Raw genomic sequence first — 8,853 nt, forward strand, 5'->3', positions numbered from 1 at the left:
ACCACCTCAGTGCCACGTCCTCAACCTGTACAGGTTGAGAACCATGAGGAGTATGAAGTACAGTCCATTGTTGACTCCCGTAGGTTCCGTGAGCGCATACAGTACCTGGTGCATTGGAAAGGGTACAGTCCGGAGGAACGCTCTCATCCTAGGACGTACATGCCCCTGTCCTCCTCCGTGATTTCCATAGATGTTTTCCCCTCAAGCCTGATGGTCCTCCGAGGGGGAGGGGTCGTTGAGAAGGGGGTACTGTCAGGGCCGGGCTCAGCCTTTCTTTCTCTGAGCTGGCCACTGAGCTGTCGGCTAATTGCCAGCTCCCATCTCAATCCACAGTTACTCAGCTATTGATGATATCCTGCTTGTCAGTCCTGCCTACTTAAGCTGTCCAGTCCAGAGGATCTCTGCCTTCGCCTTGGTCAACATCAGAGATAATCTCCTGTGTTCCTGTTTAAAGACTTGCTTTGCTGACATCCCTTCCGTCACGTATTACGCACGCCCACGGCAACTAGCTACCCGCGACGTGCGTTCCGTGACCAGGGTATATGAAGGACTAAGGGAATAAAGGGGAAATTATACTGAGCATGTAAGACTGGCTGTGGTACTTTCAGAGCCTGCACTACCCTTTGTCACCACTAGAGGGAGACTCCACTCCAATCCAGCTAGCTGAGCACACACAGGCAGATACGAATCTTACATACAATCTGGTGCACTCTAAGGGTTGGGGAGCAGTCTAGCAATTACTACACGCTTCTAGGGTTCCTCCAGCTATCCTGCAAGCTTGAACCCCGGTGTTAATCACTCTTCCCACTGTCCCCACACACCAGACACAGAATAAACGATAGCCTGCCACCACCCAACAGTTTGTCCGCAGACTGGTCTGCTGAGCCACCAAACACACAGATCTCTGTCTGGAAGATCTGTTAGCTTACAATCCGCATGCAATCTGCCAACACGCAGTGCAATTGCATACCAATTGGCACATAACTTAGACCGAGTGCTTAGGCACTAAAATACAACAACCTCTCCAGAGATATGAGTCCTAGCTTAGTACACAGAAGTCACTTATTAATTTTATCATTTAATATCCCGAAAATGGGCAGTGCATAAAAGATATACAAAGAAAGGATTTACCAAAAAAGATACAAAAAATACAGAAAGACACACAAATTGGCAATTTGCTATGAAAATAAAAAGGAATAAAAACAGAAATAAACTTTACAGGAGTCTATCCTTTTTGTAGAAGCATACTGGAACATGTGTGAACTCCCCAGTTTCGAACTGGCTTCATGGAAGAACGCTGTCCATATCTCAGGCTACCCAATTTATTGAAATATGGATGTGGGCTGGACTTTAGCCCCTGGCCAATCAACCCTGGGGGTGTTCCTGTATCAGCCCACAGAATGTTTTGTGTTCTGAATTTACCAGAGTGGAATTGGCCCAGAATGGCGCTGATTGCTGGGTCATGGACAGGATTTCCGATACCAGCGTATCAGTCCGATCGCGACAGTACCAATTACTGCCTGCCTGGCCCCAATCAGGTGCCATATAACGATTTTGTGTGGTTCTCCAGGATTCCACACCTGCTAAACATACAGAGTTACATGTACACGTAACCCATCACGTGTACGATCAAAAGGAATTATTTTTATCTCTCTGACGCTACTATTTTAGCTTTTATGAGAGATAAACTAGGTTCCTTAGATCTGTTGATATTAATCAAAATTTACAGAATGGCCGGGGCCTTGCGAATGCCCCTGCGGATCAATGTAGCCAAAATGACTAGCAGTTTTCTTTGGTGTCACTTCAATCCTAGAAAAAACTGGCTCTGTCCTTTTCAAATGCTAATGAACGAACATATGTGCATGACTGATATTGAATACTATATTTTTAATAACCCAGAACTACATCTACAATTACACTACTTCTACAGATCACACCACATCTTGTTAAAGTGGAGTTCCACCCAAAAGTGGAACTTCCACTCATCAGATTCCTCCCCCCCTCCGGTGACACAGTTGGCACCTTTCAGGGGGGAGGGGGGTACAGATACCTGTATATTACAGGTATCTGTACCCACTTCCGGCATAGATAGCCGCAGAATCTGCGGTTATTTACGCCACTTCCTGCTCCCTCCCCGCTGCCTGCTGGGAAACACACGGGTCCCAGAGGCAGCAGGGACCATCCGTATTGCGCTGCGCGACTCGCGCATGCGCAGTAGGGAACCGGGAAGTGAAGCCGCACGGCTTCACTTCCTGATTCCCTTACCGAAGATGGAGGCGGCAGCACCCGAGGACGGAGAGACGCTTCGGCCTCGGGTGCCGACATCGCGGGCGCCCTGGACAGGTAAGTGTCCATGTTTTAAAAGTCAGCAGCTGCAGTATTTGTAGCTGCTGACTTTTAAAAAAAAATTTTTCGGCGGCGCTCCGATTTAAGGCAAAACTATCCTACGCTTACATTTTTGTTACACCTTCTGGCTCCAGATCCTGCTTGCAGTTTCACTACGTTGATCCTTGACGTCTGGCTTGGCTGACTATCTGTTCTGGTTACTGAACTTTGGCTATGTTTTGACTACATTTGTTCTTTTTACTTTTATTATTAAACAAGTATGATTTAACTGTACTTCTATCTCAGTCTGATTTCATGGTTTCTGACACCTGGTCGATGGCTGCTTCTCAGCATGCTCTCCTCCCACTTTGAGGGTGATCATTCTAGCAATCACCCCTTCAGCCAGACATACCTCTTCATTCTAAAGACACACAGGTATCTCTTCCTGCCACTCCAATAGCACCCTGACTTGGTCTAGGTCGTATGTGGTTTCTGTTTCCACAATATAGGCCCAGTATCATGGGGCCAGAGCTCTCACCCACTTTCTAATCTCTCTCAGTGTGTTCACTTCCTGAGATCTCTAAAACAGTGCTCCTCTCCATTTGAGCTCCCTGACTTTTTCCCCAGGCAACTGCGGCCACTGAAGTGGCTTCCCACGCGGGTTGTGGCTCTTGTCTAGGTTGACTAGGACCAGCTGCAGATGGCATCCCGGAAGAGTCCCTAAATGTAGCAGGACCCCCTTGGAGACTGCTTGGATTCACCTGCTCATCTGCACCGCAATGACCTTGAGACCATTCCAACCTACCTGACACTCTGGGTTCAGACATCTTTCCACCACCTTAAAGTAATAAGTCAAACCACTCAGTTATATATTTATATTCTGTTAACATTTACAGAAATAATTCAAAGAGAACATTGTTACACAGAAGAGGCAATAGATCCACTGAGCTTTGGGTAACAGTCCTAGCTCAGCAGAGGAATTCCTCTTCAATAACACAAGTCAAGTTAATTTGGTTGTAACAGTATATTGTATACACGTATGTACAAAGGAATACCACTGGAACATGACCTGCAATGATAAGCAAGAGTTAAGCATTAATTTTGGCAACACCTCTAAAGGGGGAACCCTGGCCGGCCTATATAACCTTTAATCCCAATGAGAGATCAAGTTTAACAAGAATGACTTGGGAGCCCTTTAAGCAGTAATGACATCAATGTCCACATTGCAGGCCTGATGGTCTTCACTGGCAGTCGGAGCTCATTAATTATATCCAAAAGGGTGCAGTAACAATGTAATGGTATTTCTTGGTATGGATGGAGCTAAAGATGTAAAGTATTCCAAAGGTAAAGCTGTCTGTACACAGTGTCCCAGTGGAGTAACAAGAAAAGGTTTGCAAAGGTGGGCAATTGCCCTCTCACCAACCCCCACCCACCACCACCATTCCTTTTGCCCTCCTTGTGAGTTTTCATTATCCTGTCTGTGCAGGTCTGATTTCCAAAAGTTTTTGGTGATGGTGAATTACTCCTATGTGGGCACTTTAATCATGTCCCCCAAACATTTACTATGTGTCTGCAATATGTGTGCATAAACACAGCAGGCTACCATGTTTGTACCCCAACTTTATTACACAGTGTGATTTGCTATGTAGTATATACATTTCAGCAACTAAACATATCCAGCTACTGTAGGTGACTGTGTGCTTAAAACGCCTCATATGTGATTTTTACTAATGTCTATGTAACTGCTGTTAGGAGTTTTACATGCGCATCTCATGAAGGGTAAAAACTGCATAAAGTACATAGATATACAGTGCTGTGGAAAAGTAATTGCCCCATGCTGAATCATGAATGAAATGTGATTAACCACAATGTTTTGGAAAGTTGAGTTAAATTTCACTTGCCTCACCCAGGCCTGATTACTGCCAGACCAGTTGAATCAGGAAATCACATAAATAGAAGCTGTGTGACAAAGTGAACTTGGAACAGTGGTGAACCTTACCAGGAGTGGTCGGCCTACAAAAATTATTCCAAGAGCATGACGACGACTCATCTAGGAGGTCATAAAAGAACCCAGAACAACATCTAAAGAACTGCAGGCCTCACTTGCCTCAGGTAAGATCAGTGTTCATGACTCAACAATAAGAAAGAGACTGGGCTTCCAAGGCCAAGGCCAAAGCCACTGCTGATCAAAAAGAACACAAAGGCTCATTTCACATTTACCAAAAAACATCTCGATTATCTCCAAGACTTTTAGGCAAATATTCTGTGGACTGATGAGATAAAAATAAAATTTTTTGGAAGGTGTGCGTCCCGTTACATCTGGCATAAAACTAATGCAGCATTTCATAACAAGAACATCATACCAACAGTCAGACATGGTAGTGGTATCGTGATGGTCTGGGGCCTCTTTGCAGCTTCAGGACCTGGATGACTTACCATAACCGATGGAACCATGAATTCTGAGCTCTACTAGAAAATCCTAAAGGAAAATGTCCGGCCATCAGTTCGTGACCTCAAGTTCAGGTGCAGGTTATGCAGCAGGACAATGATCCGAAACATAACAGCAAGTCCACATCCAAATGGTTCAAACAAAGCAAAATTAAGGTTTTGGAGTGGCCTAGTCAAAGCCTGGACTTAAATCCAATTGAGATGCTTTTTTTTCACAGGCTGTTCATGCTGAAAAACCCTCCAATGTGGCTTAATTAAAACAATTCTGCAAAGAGTGGGCCAAAATTGCTCCACAGCAATGTTAAAGACTCATTGCCGGGGGCGTGTCCAAGATGGCAACTTGAGAGGACGTGGGTTTCAGAGCTCTGCTGGCCTTTGTCCATATATCCTGATTCCTGGACGATTTCTCCCTGCAAAAGCCTACCAAACTGATCCGGATGCCCTACCAGCCGAAAAAGGCGAGAAAGATTCGATTCCCGCACCCTCTTCCAGATACAGCCGAATTTGCGGAACAACACGTGGCGGAGTCCCCCAGACGGCTCACCAACATGACGTCGCAAACAGAAGACTCTGCGGCAGAGTCGCAACTTGGATTCCCGGAGTTGATGGCTGCTATCGCCTCTTGTCAAGCTAAACTTACTAATAAAATTGAGGCAGTACAATTAGAGATGGATATTGTGTGCCAAGACTTGGATAAATTTCGCTCGCAGGTGTCGGAGGTGGAGCAGCGAATGGGGCGGACAGAGGACACAGTTACGGAGCACACTGCGTCCATCCGAACCCTACAAACCAAGGTCCGGGCCTTGGAATATCAACTAACAAAGGGAGACAGGGAGTGGGGAGAGCCGCAGTTCGCTGCTTCTGTCGGCAATTGTCCCTACCCCCCACACACAGGAAAAAACTTCTGCACACTGGGTTCCAAACTTAGAGCTATCTTATGGGTACCCCTTTACTCTACCACGCTCTGTCTGCTTTGTGGGTTAGTGATCCACACTAAAATCAATTACTTAAATATTTTACCCACCAGAGGCTGTTCTGTTACCCCTGTGTTCGTCGCAGGGGGAATTGTTTGGGGCCCCACATACCTACAGAGAATACCTGAACGGGTGAGCCTGTCCTTTTTATATTCAATCTGTACCTTACTGTTTAATGTATTATTCAATGATTGCGCTGTAACCACCACAAAAACTCTATGCATCTGTGAATTGTTGTACATTCATTATTTGTCTCCTATGCTACATTATAGACTTTACTCTCCTAAGGAAGCGGTGAATACCGCGAAACCGGTCGAGAATCCAAGTCACTTTTGCAATCTCTGTTATTACTGGATGCAATTTATGTGGTTGTATACATTACCTTGTCCTGTATTAAACTGTATATGTTATTATTGTAATATCTATATATATATATCTTTTTTTTAAAATGGTTTTCTATTAAAAATATAGTTTTTATCTTACTATTTTCCTTCCATTTCTGTGTACTAATACTCAACTATCTTCAGTACCGAAATAGTCCCCTGTGTTTTTTCCTGTGTGTGGGGGGTAGGGACAATTGCCGACAGAAGCAGCGAACTGCGGCTCTCCCCACTCCCTGTCTCCCTTTGTTAGTAGATTTTTGGGATGATGGTACTCTACATTCGGTAACCCAACTTTTTGACTATAGGCGCTCCCCCCCCCCCCCCTTGGAATATCAAGTCGACGATGCAGAAAACAGGAATCGGAGGAACAACCTCCGGATTGTGGGCATGCCTGAAGGAGCCGAGGGGAAGAACCATTCGATCTTTATGGAGGAGACGCTTAGAGCCCTGCTTCCGAATTGCCCAATTCTCCCCGTACTTCACTGTGGAGCGCGCCAATCGGATCCCTCCGGTTCCTGGACCCCCGGGCTCTAACCAACGTACCTTGATATTTCGGATTTTCGAGATTCTCCGGGCAGCTCGCAGGGCTGGTGAAGTGAAGTTTCAAAACGCTAGCCTGCTTTTTTTCCCAGACTACTCCATGGAAACTCAAAAGCTTCGTAGGTCATTTGATCAGATTAAGATGGCACTGCGAGCAAGAAATATTAAATATAGTATCCTCTTTCCTGCCAGACTACGGGTACAAGACGGCAAGACTGAGAAGTTCTTTACCTCTCCCTGGGATGCTGCCGCCTGGTTGGAGTCCCTGCCGCCTCTCCGCTAACTGCTGGATCCGTCTGATGTCTATTGAACAAGCCTGTGTCTGCTCACTTATGGATGCCGGAAATGTTTTTATTTTGGTTCTGTTGGGGGTCCACGCTTGATGCTGCTTGCCGACACCTGCCTTGTGTGATAATACAGGCTAATCCGGTAAGACAATTAAATCTGTTGGGTACCCTCCTGGGTTTTCTGGGCTCACTCCCCCAAGTGCTTTATTATACCTGCATATTGTGCATGGCTGCCACGGGGTACTTGTGACATTATGTCTTGGAGAACTAACACTGTGTTTCCCGTAATGGCACCACTGTAACTGTCTTAGTCTGACTCCCAGATAATGGTATGGCTTCCTATCAGACTGTATTTTAAGTTCCCTACCCGGATCCCCCAAGTTTAATCCATCTGGGAAGTATATGAATATGAGCTGGACACTGGAATGAGAGACAGCCTCCACTCTCAGTATTCGGGCCACCGGGGGGAGTGAGGGGGGAGGGGGTCTGGTTTGCTGAAGTTGCTCCTATGTTTAACTCGCCCCTGTCTATTCTGGAACACTGTCTTGGGTGGGCTCCTCCTTGTCCGCACCTTTTGCTTCTGGGGCTGAACACTCTCTGCTCAGAACCAAACCCCTCCGATGGGAGTTCCAATGCTGCACTGCCCCTGTTTGCCATGTTTGTACCCAGCGGACCCATGACCTGCAGCATTCACAGGCTTTTGCTACGATCAGTTACTTGTTCTAATGATGTTACCTGTTAATCAGATTAATGAGTTTATACTTAAGTATTGTGCCCCTGGAGTTATCCAGGAGACCTAATCAAAATTTCATGCCAGGAGACCTGCTGGTTGTGCCTCTCTCACTGTTTTTTACTGTACTCAAGCTCACGCCCTCTTCTAAGGAACTGGAGTTTTTGGGTTGGAACCTCACTAGTCTGCATTAGCTACCAGGAATCTGACTATATTTTAAGGAGGGACTCAAGTACTGCGGCTCTGGAAGCCTGGAACTTATTTGTGTGGTGCTACACTGAGTAATTGTGCCCTTTCCTGGGGCCAAAGCCATGCACTATCTATCCAGCAAGTTACACTTCAGCTTAAGTTATAATCAAATGTTTTACAGTTGGAAGGTTGATTAGTAACTAAGTCGTGTACCCCTGGGGCCCCCTGGGAGAAAGTCTATGCAAATTTAACCAGCATCTCTGTTGCCCTGTTAGGTAACACCTCTCGCTATAAATGTTCGCCCTCTATAGATTACTGTTTTTGTTGGGGGTTTGGGGATATGATACATCATCAGATTTTGGTGGTGATGTGGGGAGGGAGGGGATTTTTTCTGCCGTTACAGACACTAGGGGAAGTTCTTGCTAATACGTGTTTTAATCTGGAGTTGCTTTATCATATTTGGAGTCTTGCTATTTCACATGAGCACTATATACATATTGATGTACTGCATGACCTGCTATTACACTTCACGATAAATGTACGATGGTTTGATTTTCTACCCTTGGGGGGCCGGTTGGGAGGGCGGGGGGACTTGCGGATCTTATTCAGTTATTTACACCCACTAATTCATGGCTTATCTATCTATCGTATCTTGGAATGTTCGGGGCCTAAATTCGGCCACTAAATGGTCGCTGGTTTTTAAATACTTGCAGAAATATAACCCCCACATATGTATCCTTCAGGAGACTCACTTGATGGGTACGCGTATTCTGGGTCTCCGGAGGGCATGGGTGGGAACCCATCTCCATTCTACCTATTCTAGTTATGCTAGGGGGGTAAGCATTCTGATCCGCAAGTCCCTTCCATTGCAGATATTGGATGTTCGAACGGACCCGGGGGGGGGGGGGGTAGATTTGTGATCATAAATGCCTTATTGTGTGATAAAGGATTGATGTTGGTGGGTCTGTACCTCCCTC

The sequence above is a fragment of the Aquarana catesbeiana genome, linkage group LG02 (genome assembly GCF_042186555.1).
Source record: "Aquarana catesbeiana isolate 2022-GZ linkage group LG02, ASM4218655v1, whole genome shotgun sequence".
NCBI classification, from domain to species: domain Eukaryota; kingdom Metazoa; phylum Chordata; class Amphibia; order Anura; family Ranidae; genus Aquarana; species Aquarana catesbeiana.